The sequence below is a fragment of the Hemibagrus wyckioides genome, linkage group LG06 (genome assembly GCF_019097595.1).
Source record: "Hemibagrus wyckioides isolate EC202008001 linkage group LG06, SWU_Hwy_1.0, whole genome shotgun sequence".
NCBI classification, from domain to species: domain Eukaryota; kingdom Metazoa; phylum Chordata; class Actinopteri; order Siluriformes; family Bagridae; genus Hemibagrus; species Hemibagrus wyckioides.
In genome coordinates, this window is record NC_080715.1 from 37,944,111 (window position 1) to 37,956,813 (window position 12,703).

Genomic DNA, 12,703 nt, shown 5'->3' on the forward strand with positions numbered 1-12,703 from the left:
ACGGCACAAGTAACAGCAAAACAATCACAGACAAAGACAAGCATAAAAGGATCCCTATTTATAGGGCTAGACATTAGGGTAAACTGGGTACAGGTGAAACAATCAGGGGAGAGAACAATAGGACAGGTAATCACACGAACGACACACGAACAAGCAGGCTTCTCGGGTTCACCTGCCAGCGCCCTCCTCAGGCCAGGCAGGGAACAGTCCAGCAGTTCCTGACAGTGTGTGTGTGTGATATATATATATATGAAGCATTGAAAATGAGGATTTTCTTATATATATATATATATATATATATATATATATATATATATATATATATATATAATTATATATAACAAATAAATGTTTTTTTAAAAAACAACAATACCAAAATAAAGAAAATCCACATTTGTTCAGTGCTTTATCAATTCAGTTTATTTATCTAACACATTTAATGAAAGTGAAATCAACTGAGCGTTATTGTCATTCTGCTACATGTAGGAACATACAGTGGAACAAAATGTTGTATCTCTAAGGCTCCAAATTAAAGAACAGAAAATACTTTTTATTGTATACAACTAAAAGTATATAGCAAATGATTAAATAAAGTTAAAAAAAATAGTATAACATTTTAAGACAATAGTCTGATCCTCACAGCACTCCTAGACCTCAACCACTGTACATAGTGGCATGACTACAGTAACTTTTTCTGTTCCGACAATGTGCTCAACAGGGAGAAATGATGCTGGGTATCAGATGTCTTTCCCTGCAAACTCCAAATTTCTATGGGTTTTTCATAAAAATGATGGTCTGGATGGGGATGAAGCCAGGAGACTTGTGCAATGACATGTTTAAATTATTACCTTTTGACACAACATGTACAACAATAAACCTCTTGATAATAGCCAGCTGTGGTTCTGCTACAGGGTCAATGGTGGGTTACCCTTTTGCATGTCTTGGCAAAACAGTCAATCTCAGTTATACAATTTTCATTTACATTTGATGTTACATGGTCAACATCGCATTTCTGTCATCCTCATCCAAGACTGTTTGCTGGAATGGAGACAGAGGCTCCACTGTACAGTTTAATGCTCTCCGAGCTCTTCCTGGTTACGTCACTTCGCATGTGACGAGCCTCGGCCAATCAGGTGCTAGATCACGGATGAAAGATATGGGCTAACATGCACTCTGTTATTTCAGAAGCAAATAAACACGTTGTTTTAACTCTGTACTTTTTGCCTCCACAGATTAAACTCGCCATATAATGAGACGGTCACCTCCTTTTAGTGGAGCACTATCCATAAGCCCGGAATTGCGTGATGAAGGCCTGGATAAAACTGACTTTGTTGGTAAGTAATTTTCACTGTGTTGTTGTTGTTGTTGTTATTTACTTGTTAGATTCAAGAAGCTTTATTGTCATTTCAACCACATATCGCTGACGCAGTACATAGTGAAATGAAACAACATTTCTCCAGGACCTGGTGCTACATAAACACACAACATAGAGTTCAAACACAAGAACAACACAAAGCTAGGACCGAAAGTTCGTCCAAGCCACATAAAGTATAAAGTGTTATTATATTTTGTTGTCACCATGTTGTTCTTAATTCTGCTTTTGCTATTTATCTGTGTAGATATGTTTGGTTGGTTGTGTTTTTTAACAAACCCATTCATTTTTTTCTAGTTGCCTGCAATACATACTATGAAACCATGCATAGAAATTTCCGGTACAGCCAGAGCTAGCAAATGTGGCTGCAGCTAATAAGACCTCAGCCCGGAGTTGCCAGAGGAGGAAGAGGGTAAGACCGATTTAGAAATAAATTCGTTTTACTTATTTTTGTTGCATCATTATAAACTGTTATGATGTACATGTTGCTTATTATATGTAACAATTGTGTTTTCAGCACTTAGAGGCGAAGCAAAGTGTACTGGCTGCGGACAAAGTGGTCTTCTGGAGGGGAATCACCGCTGACCTGATGTTAGGCAAAGAAGATGGTGCCGTTGATGGAGTCTCGGGGTGGATTGTGAGACCTCCATCGTTCCGCAGCCAGGAGCTCAGCAATCTGTGTGCTAAGCTGCAGGCGAGACTAGAAGCCAGTTCAAAGTGTGCAGCACTGCATCACTGGCATCTGCGAACTGGGCTTCCATCTAACAGAACGCCACCGCATACCTACGACCCCAGGCAGCAAAAAGACATTTAATGCCATGACATTAATCTCTGGCTACTTTTTGTGTACTTATATTTCATATGTCTATTTAATAAAACTCTTACATTTAATCAACATGTCTCTCCCAAATGTCTATAAAATAAATATATAAATAATAATAAATAAATAATAATAAATAATAAATATAAATAAAAAATTTATATATATATATATATATATATATATATATATATAAATATATATATATATATATATACATACATATAACAAAAGGGAAAAGGGAGGGGATTACTCAAAACGGTATTATAATTGCCCAGACTGACCAATAGCAACACATGTATCAGCCAATCACAGGTTATCTTTCTGTTTTAAAAATTGTGCTTTCATCCAGTAGGTACTGTAGAACATTCAAGGTGGTTTCATTCATATGCTAATTCACATTTTGCACCTTGTACCTCCACACACACCTCCCTCCCCATACACCCCCTGGTACGATAACAACTGTTTCTGTCACTTGTGAACGGGAACTTCCCAGGCTGTGAATTGTCAATAACTGCCGGTGATTAGAGGGGTCATAAGGCATTCACAGGGACAAAAATTTGCCTTTTCATGCAGTGCTGACCAAGGGCCTTTGCTTCTACTGGGGCCAAACAGGACATGCACTGCCTGCATGTCCCTCACGCCCAGTATGCCCCGCGGTGAGTACTATTACCTATTCTCCTAATCACTTAAAGCCACTCACCACTCCCATAGAACTGATTTGCGGTGCATCTCCCATTACAGTTCACGCGCTCCTAGACTCTGGATCAGCCAGCAACTTCATCTCCGCCGACCTCTGCCACCAGCTGAGCCTCAAGAAGAGCCCTAACCCTGTCCATTACCACACTGCACCACATTCCATCACTGGTAGTCCCCTAGGACGGGGGACAGTGCACTACTTTGTGGGGCCAGTTCACATGAGGATCGGCTTCCTGCACTCTGAGAACATCCACTTTCTGGTTCTAGAGTCCACATCAAAGATTGTCCCTGGAGGTCCCTGGATTATGGAGCCTACCCCAACCATTTCCTGGGCCACCAGACAGATTCTGAAGTGGGGAGAAAACTGCTTCCATCGTAGTTTTCCAACCTCCTGCTTCAAGTACCTGAAACTCCGACCTTACCTCTACAATTCATGTCCATAGAGAGTCCACACCAACAACAACTTCTGTCCATTCCTCCCCAATACTCGGACTACCGAGACATGTTCTGTCCCCGCAAGGCTTCCAAGCTTCCCCCATCAACCTTGGGATTGCTGTATCGATCTCCTTCCGGATGCCCCAGTGCCACAAGGCAAAATATATTCCCTATCCCTACCGGAACACCAGGCCATGGAGGAATACATTCAAGAAGCCATAAAGCAAGGCTATATCCACCCTTCCAAGTCCCTGGCAGCCTCAAGTTTTTTCTTTGTGGCCAATTAGGATGGAGGACTCCGTCCCTGTGTTGATTACCGTGCTCTAAACCAGGTCACTGTGAAATACTGGTATCCCCTTCCATTTGTTCCAGCCGCCCTCAAACAACTGAGAGGAGCCTGGATCTTCTCTAAGCTGGACCTCCGCAGTGCCTACAATTTTATCCGGAGCCGCGAGGGAGACGAGTGGAAGACGGCTATCGTGACCCCTACCGGCCACTACAAATACCTCATTATGCCGTACGCCATGGTTAACGCACCATCCGTATTCCAGGGGTACATGAATGAACTGTTCCGGGAGTACCTACATCGCTTCAACATCGACATTCTGGTGTACTCTTGGGACGAGACCGAGCATGTTCTTCATGTCAGAACTCTCCTCCAAAAACTCTGGGAACACCACCTCTTCTTAAAGGCTGAGAAATGCTCCTTCCATTTAACTTCCACCAGCTACCTAGGATACGTCATCAGTCCCGAAGGGGTTAGAATGGAAGAGGGCAAGGTGGAAGCCATCACTGCCTGGCCAATCCCCACCATGGTGAAGGAGTTGCAGAGGTTCCTGGGGTTCTACAGGAGGTTCATCGGGGGGTACTGTTCCATCGTCACCCCTCTCACGTACCTCCTCAAAAAGGGGCCCAAAACCCTGCAGTGGAACCCCGAAGCCAACCAAGCCTTCCACCTTCTTAAACAGCGGTTTGTGTCAGTTCCCCTCCTATCCCATCCTGACCCTGATCTTCCCTTCATCGTGGAGGTGGATGCTTCCAGCACCGGAGTGGGGGCGGTTCTCTCCCAAGAGCATGGTAGTCCAGATTCATAATTTGTGTCAATACACATTGTGATGCCAAGTGTGGTTCTTTGTGATTACGATCAATAGCATCATTTTCGGTACAACTGAAATTATCACTTATAAATAAACACTCTTCAGGATTACAAGCTTCTAGAATATTTTAACCTTATTTAAAAACAAAACTCTTTCACCACCCATTACTGGAGCATACACCTTCAGAAAAACAACATTCTCAAAACTGACACATACTTTCAATAAATGTCCACAATCACATTTTCTATTTCATCTGAAACAGGAGTAACACTATTACTTAGTAAAATAGCTCTACCACCACTATTATTACTCTTATGGCTTAAGATCACTTTTCCAACATCCATTCACTTTCATTTATCATGTCACTATGTGTTTCTTGAATAAACATGACATCAATACTTTTGCTTTGGTCTTATTAATTTAAAGAGCATCGCTCTCTCCCTGTAGTTCCCTGCACCGTTTATATTTAAACTGCCCAGTCTTAAATTACTCATAAAATGAATAAAGAAAGACACTGAGCAAGACAAACACAAAAACAAAGGGAAAATTAGAACACTTGTTTTTCATCATTCAACATGCTTAAACTCAACATTTACACAATTTACTTTAACCTGTATATCTCCTGTTCTGTTAAACCCCCAGCCCTGTTTCTTTCATTGCTACTCTTGCTGACTCTATAAACAATCCACCATCTGGAAAAAAAACTCTACTTTAATTCCTTTCATCACTTTAGTTGTTTGCAGAAAGGAGTTAATTTTCTCAGGAGTATAAACGCTCCTCCCAGCTCTCCTCTGAGGGACTGAGTCAAATGAGCTCACTGATTCACTCTCACTTTCCATTTCTGAATCATCAGAGTTACTACAGAGATAGATAGATAGATAGATAGATAGATAGATAGATAGATAGATAGATAGATAGATAGATAGATAGATAGATAGATAGATAGATAGATAGATAGATAGATAGATAGAACTTTATTGTGATTGCAAAGTACAGGTACATAGCAGTGAAATGCTGTTTAGCATCTACCAGAAGTGCAAATAGTAGAAATTGTGCAAATGAACAAGTGCAGATAAATATGTAAATATATACACTACCAGTCAAAAGTTTGGACACATCTTCTAATTCCATGGTCTTTCCTGATGTTTATTTCTTTCTACATTGTAAAACAATGCTGAAGGCGGCCAAAATACACAATAATGTCCTTTGAACAGTTGATATTGAGATATGTCTGCTACTGATTCTCTGTAAAGCCTTCATAACGGCTCTAATCTGAGGTGCTGTTAATTGGTGATTTCTGAGGCTGGTAACTCTAAATGAACTTCTCCTCTGCAGCAGAGGTAAGTTTTGGTCTTGCTTTACTGGGATGGTCTTCATGTGAGCCAGTTTCATCATGGTGCTTGATGGGTTTTGCAAATGCACTTGACAATACTGTTCTTGCAAGAACTATTCCAGAACACCTGACCTTCGTGTCTTAAAATAACAACTGACTGTTTTTTGTTGTCATTACATATGGATTACTGAAGTCCATGTGTGTTATTTCATAGTGTTGAAATCTCCAGTATTGTTCAATACTGTAGAAAATAAATCCCTAAACAAAAAACACTGAATCAAAAGGTGTGTCCAAACTTTTGACTGGTAGTGTACATCAATAAATAAGGCTATGTCAGAGTGTGCATAGAGAAGTATGTGCAGGTAGTATTCACAGCATATAAAGTGACAGGTGTAATTATAATTGTGCTAAAAATGTCTGCATTATGTACAATGTATGTAAAACAGTAACAGATACAGTGAATATACAGATAGTATATAGTATGTATAAATATAGTATATATAAATGTATATAAATAGATAGAAAGATAGATAAAAAAAACTAGGTGTAATCTATGAAATGGACAATATGTACATTAATTATATTACACAGTGAGAAGATATCTACTGTGGTGAAGAGACTCAATGACAGGTAGTTGGGTGCTGATGATGCGTTGGGCGGTTTTCACCACCCTTTGTAGTGATTTCCTTTCACACACTGTGATGGAGCTCGTCAAGATGCTGTCAATGATGCAGTGGTAAAAACTGGTCAGGATCCTGGGGGATAAATGAACTTTCTTCAGTCTCCTTAGGAAGTAAAGACACTGTTGCGCCTTCTGAACCAGAGTTGAGGTGTTTAGCTGCCAGGACAGATCCTCAGACATATGGACACCCAGGAACTTAAAGCTGGAGACACGCTCTACTTCAGACCTGTTGATGTAAATAGGGGAGTGTCTGCTGCTGTTAGATTTCAGGAAGTCCACGATGAGCTCTTTGGTCTTTGTGGCGTTGAGGGTGAGGTTGTTCATGGAACACCATGCTGACAGTCTTTGGATCTCCTCCCTGTAGGCCGATTCATCGTTGTTGCTGATTTGGCCAACAACTGTGGTATCATCTGCATATTTGATGAAGTCGCTGGAGTTATGTTGCGGAACACAGTCATGGGTAAACAGGGAGTAGAGCAGTGGGCTCAGCACACAGCCTTGTGGGACACCGGTGTTCAGGATGAGGGTTGAGGATAAGTGATTAACCCAACCTTACAGACTGAGGTCGATTTGTTAAAAAGTCCATAATCCAGCTGCATAAGGATGTGCAGATACCCAGGTCACTGAGCTTAGTGTTCAGTTTACTAGGAACAACTGTATTAAAAGCAGAGCTGAAGTCAATGAACAACATCCGAGTGTATGTATTGTTATTGTCCAGGTGGGAGAGAGCAAGATGAAGAGCAGTGGAAATGGCATCCTCTGTTGACCTATTTGATTCAACTCCCATTTTATCATCCAGGCTACCTTTGCTGCTGCCATCACCACCCTGTTCATGTAATCTACCAGACTGCTAATCTTTTAGGCTAACCCTATTAATTGATGTAACAGGTAGACTACTAGACCAATTATAAATGAATAAATAGGCCTAAATGAACCCACAAAAACGCACTAGGAATCTATACTACCACACCACAGACAAATATAAAATTGACTTTTACACAGATACACATTCAAATGTTGAAATATATATATTTTATGTATTTCCAATGATCAAGTACAGTATATCAAAAGTATCAGAAACACAAACTGAACAAAAGCTACGACAGTGTAAATAACAATGTTCACTCAATGGCATATGAACAGACCTGTAAGAGTAAACAGTAAGTAATTAGCACTAGTAAATAAATCAACGTCCTTGGACTGACCATGGCAAAATAATCAAATGGATTATCAAGGCATTCACTCTCTTTCATCTTTCCCTGAATCAATCAATCAATCAATCAATCAATCAATCAATCAATCTCTCTCTCTCTCTCTCTCTCTCTCTCTCTCTCTCTCTCTCTCTCTCTCTGCACATCTAGTTGCTCTGCAATATGAAATAAACATGTAACCCAGACTCAAATTAGTTCATTTTCGCTCTAAAAAAAACAAAAAAAAAAATTAAATAAATAAATTATTTTACTATATTCACCTACATGGGGAATTGCAGATTTATTTTTGTTGCATGTGATGAATTGAAACTAGTTATTGTATTCCTATGCGTTAAAATTGAAGTAATATGTTTATTGTATGTGAAGTATGGCCTATGCTGTGAGTAACGAACATTAATTTTGGTGAATACTGTTGACACAGTATGTGAGATATCTAAGAATGCTATCCTGTGTGTACAGGTCAGTTTTGTTGTATGTATTGAAATTGGAATTTTCTGCTGTGAGTTACAGACCTGGTGTGGAGGCATCAAGCTGCGTTGAGAAAAAAGATGGCGAGCCACCCATAACCTGAGTCTGAGTCTTCAACTTTTGTTTTTATCCCCCAACGATTCACCGTCTGTTCTGCTGACGGACTTTCCGCTTCCAACTTCTGAGGGACAGAGGGATTTTCTTTCCCTGATTCTGATTTAATGGACTGAAGTAGTTTCTGCACTTGATTTGAATCATGGAATGGACGGAGGCGATTAATCTTTATTGTATGCTGTTGTGTGACTTAGTTCACATCTTGTTTGTTTACAAATGTTTCCCCCCTGACAAAAAGATCTGTTTTCTATGATTTTATACACTGTCAAGGTATCAAGGTTAATTTTGTTATTGATTTTGGCTTGAAACCATAATCTGAATTTGTTTATTCAAACCAAATAGTTACAGTAGAGCAGAACATGTTTTAAAATCAAAACCAAATTTATTCATTGGCAATAAATAGACGTATTTAATTTAGCAGACTAAAAGGTACAATACACAACCTAAATTTCATAAGAATCAAAAGGGGAATTATCGGCTAAGTGTTTTTGTTTTATTTCATCAAAGGGTACATTTCATTTATTTGGGTTTGTCATTCGCCAAATTCCAAGCAGAAGGTCGGTTGTTCTCTCTGTTGACATTTCATGTAATTCATTTTCAGATAACTATTTTGTTTTTCTGTCTATTTCATTTTAATTATCATTCATAACAATTCTAAAAGTAAACATACAAAATCTAAAAACTTCAAATCTGTGTGTTCTCTGTATTCTTTGCCTCCCACGGACTCTGTTTCTTCTGATTGGCCCATTACTCTGGCTCAGTGTGTTGAACAAAATTTCATTAACTGTGTATAACATTGGGTCAAGCATCCGGTTGGCGACGAATGTAAGACCGTTCTCGCCAGGCGGGTGTTACACAATAAGTGGCGAGCCAGCCAGGAGGCAAAGAACACACATTAACTAATAATTTTAATTCTAGAGATTCCGTCTTAACCTTGAAGGAAAAAAAGGAAAGGCTTAGTTCTACCTAACATCTTTAGTGCAGAAGCCAACCAAATAATAAAGTATAATAAGTATCCCAGAATGGAGGTGATAGAGGAAAAAGGGGTTAAAGTTCCCAATGCAGTCCTAATTAGAGGCGTTACTGGGACAGAAGTGGATGAAGAAATAGTGGACTTTGTGAAACAGTATGGGTCAATTAATAGAACCATCTCAATAAGTGATTCTAGTTCAGAGTCAGGGAAGTCCTTGATAGTTGAGTTTAGCTCTGGGCTGGCAGTACAAACCCTTCAGACAATGCTTCCATATGTCCAGCAAGCGAAAAATAACCCTGATGTCTCCTTCCATGTGACAGCTTTGTCAAATACTTATGTTGAGAGATGTGGACGAAACACAACTCAAACTTTCCTCAATGAACTGAGAGGGTTGGCAAGCCGCAGTGGTGAGAATTTTGAGGATGTTTTGAAGAGTATGTTAGCTCAAATGCATGAGATTGTGGTCCCAAAGCCATGTCCTGCACCCGTTCTTGCTGAAGTTAGTAACACTTCATCTGCTCCTTGAGCAGATCCGTGTCTGACTGATTTTACTCTAAAGCAGTCTCAGGCAACAGCAGATGCTGCATATCACTCTGTCCCACTGGTTCCAGCAGCGGCAGGTCCAGAATCCCCATCGCTCACTACTAGTGATTTAAATCCACCTGGAGTGCAGAGAGTCGTGGTGGAGCATCTTGTACGCAGTACTGACTTAGTACTGATGGACGTGTTCCTTGTCCACCAAACGAAGTTGATTATGAGACTTGGCGCACTAGTGTTGGATTACTGTTACAAGACCCGACAGTTTCTGATTTCCACAGAGTGCGTAGGATCTGTGAGAGTCTGCTTTCCCCAGCAGCTGACATCATCAAGTCTGTTGGCCTGACAGCGTCACCATCTACCTACCTTCAACTGCTTGATTCTGCTTTCGCCACCATCGAGGATGGCGATGAACTATTTGCAAAATTCTTGAATATCTTCCAGAACCCAGGAGAGAAACCCTCTGCTTACCTTCAGCGGTTGCATGTGGCATTGCAGTCTGCCATGAGGCAAGGTGGCGTCCTTCAATAATCTATACTTATATTAATTGTATATTACAGTCATACTACTGAAGATCTCATAAATCACAAAAGCACATATTATTCTGAGTATAGCCTGCATGTTTAGTTTTGCTTAGCATAAATTTGAAAAGAAGAAGAAGAAATTTCTGGTCAAATCTGGCACTAGAAAATACTCCTTAAATAATCCCCATCTCTAAAACAGTGTGCTAGTGTGTCATTTTCTAAGATTTGTGAACATCATTAGCTTGCAGTTAGCCATGCTGTAGATGTGCGTGTGCAGGTAATTCATATTTATTTATTTTTAAAGTATCTTGACCCTCTAACACTTACACTCTCTATTCTACCTCTATGATTTCTTTTATTTGTTATATAAAAATCTTGACCCACAAACACTAGCACTCTCTATTCTATCTCATTTTTATTCTTTTTATTTATTATTTAAAAAACCATGCTACATGCACTGTGTTAGACTAAACGAGACTTGTCACAGCACAGCACTCACATGCTGTTTGTTGGTTTGATTTTATTTATTGTAAGTTACTTTGCATGAAAGCATCCGTCTGCCAAATGAAGACACCAAAGTATCGCGAGAGTGATTCTCGAGCATATTCGAGCGCACACTCTTAAGTCACTCTCGCGGTACTTTGACCTCGTGTACCAATCGGTCTGCGCAGAGTTGCTTCAAGTCAGACACACCTATTACCTGCCTCTGGAAATAGCCATTTAGGCAGTGCGTCACTGTGGGTCATGTGATGATGTCATTTTCATTACCAGTTACAAAGATTGAGAAAAAAGGAATCTTAACAATAAACATGCAGCTTTACAACATACTCCAAATTCTGACCAAGCTGGGAAAAGTGAAGAAAAATAATATTACAATTATCCTGTTCATTAATTAGAGACAATAAAGGCCTTTTTTCTTCTTTCTGCAGAAATCTGGATATAGCTTTATATCGGTGATGAGTAATTATCTGTAGACCAGCTGTAGTAGCAGCGTTATGACACAAGATGTCGCCACTTAGTCTCTAAACCATAGCTCTGTAATCTAATAATAAATAAATAAATATAATCTTTTTATACTATAGTTTATACTATATTAACTTATGTTATTAATTAAAATTGTGTGTGTGAGAGTGTGTACATAAACGAATGTTTATAATGATGGAAAGAGTGATGAAATATGTTTTCAATAATGAGAAATGACGTAGTGTTCGTTGTGGTTTCCTGAAAACCAGAGTATATAAAGAGAGACACTCAGGCAGTGTGTCAGAGTGTGTGTGTGTTTCACGCTGAGGGACTGGTGTGTGTGTGTACAGAAGAATCAGTAATGATGAAGTGCTTGTATCTTTTGTCTGTCGTGTTTCACGTGGCTGCAGGTGAGTGAAGTTATTTTCTATTTTCTATTACAGAAAGGAGAGAGAATATTAGCCAGTTCTTAGTTCAGCTGCTTTGTGTTTAGTTCATGTGGTTTCTGTCCAGACTGGGTTTACAGTAGGCCGGAGTTCAGCTCTGTTCCTGAACTAACAAACCAAACACTATTGAATGTTTATTATTCAGAGAATTAATAACATTCAAACTGTAAATTTCAGGACCAGTATTTTCTTCTAATTAATCTGTTCAAAGACAGAGTTAATCTTTATACACAAGGTAAACGTACACATCCTGCCTTGTGTTATAATGTCCTTATTTAGACCTGTTCAGCTTTTGTGGATTTTTTCTTCCTGATTAACTTCAGTCTAAAATGTACTGATGAAGAGAGGTGGGCTAATGAATAAGGAGGATTCCTATAGATTTATAGATGTGTGTGAATTTCACACCTTTTTCTGCTGTCTCTCTGTCACTGCTGTCTCTCTGTCACTGCTGTCTCTCTGTCACTGCTGTCTTTCTGACCACCAACTTCACTTCCTGCATTACATCATATTTTTAGCATTAGTTACAACCAGAAGATCTATTTTTCACTTCATTCCCATCTCTACAAAAGTGTAAATGTGTGGATCTATGAGCAGTGCGGTGATGCAGTGTGTAGCGTCGTCTCCTCACAGCTCCAGGGTCCCTGCTTCAGTCCTGAGATCAGGTTCCCATCTGTGTGGAGTTTCTGTGTTTGTTCTGTATGTGTCGGTGGTCCAGTGAAATCAGTTAACATACACATTAACACACTTGTAGTTAGTTAAAGGGTTTGTGACAGTGGTCTTGTTGAGTGTGGAGTATTACACAGTATTCTTTCTGCATGGTACATTGTTGGTTAACTGAAGCTGTGAGAAAGATGCAGTTGTCATTCTCCTATCAGCCCCCATGTTGCCCTGACCACAGTCATGTGGTCACTCTGACATGCTGGGTGTCTCACATTGGCTCTGCAGAACTATGAGAATGCTAGTTGTTCATGCAACTGGTTTTATAAACTGTGAATACTTGTCAGTGTCCTTGTTAAAAAGTCTCTGGTG

At 39.6% G+C, this 12,703-nt stretch overlaps 1 long non-coding RNA gene across 1 annotated transcript; it reads left to right on the forward strand.

The window, feature by feature from the left end:
- The first annotated feature begins 1,125 nt into the window (after positions 1-1,125).
- On the forward strand, positions 1,126-2,257 carry LOC131353767 (uncharacterized). The gene is made up of 3 exons (XR_009204663.1): positions 1,126-1,334; positions 1,670-1,784; positions 1,890-2,257. It is a non-coding gene; the product is annotated as an uncharacterized LOC131353767 (long non-coding RNA).
- Positions 2,258-12,703: the final 10,446 nt, after the last annotated feature.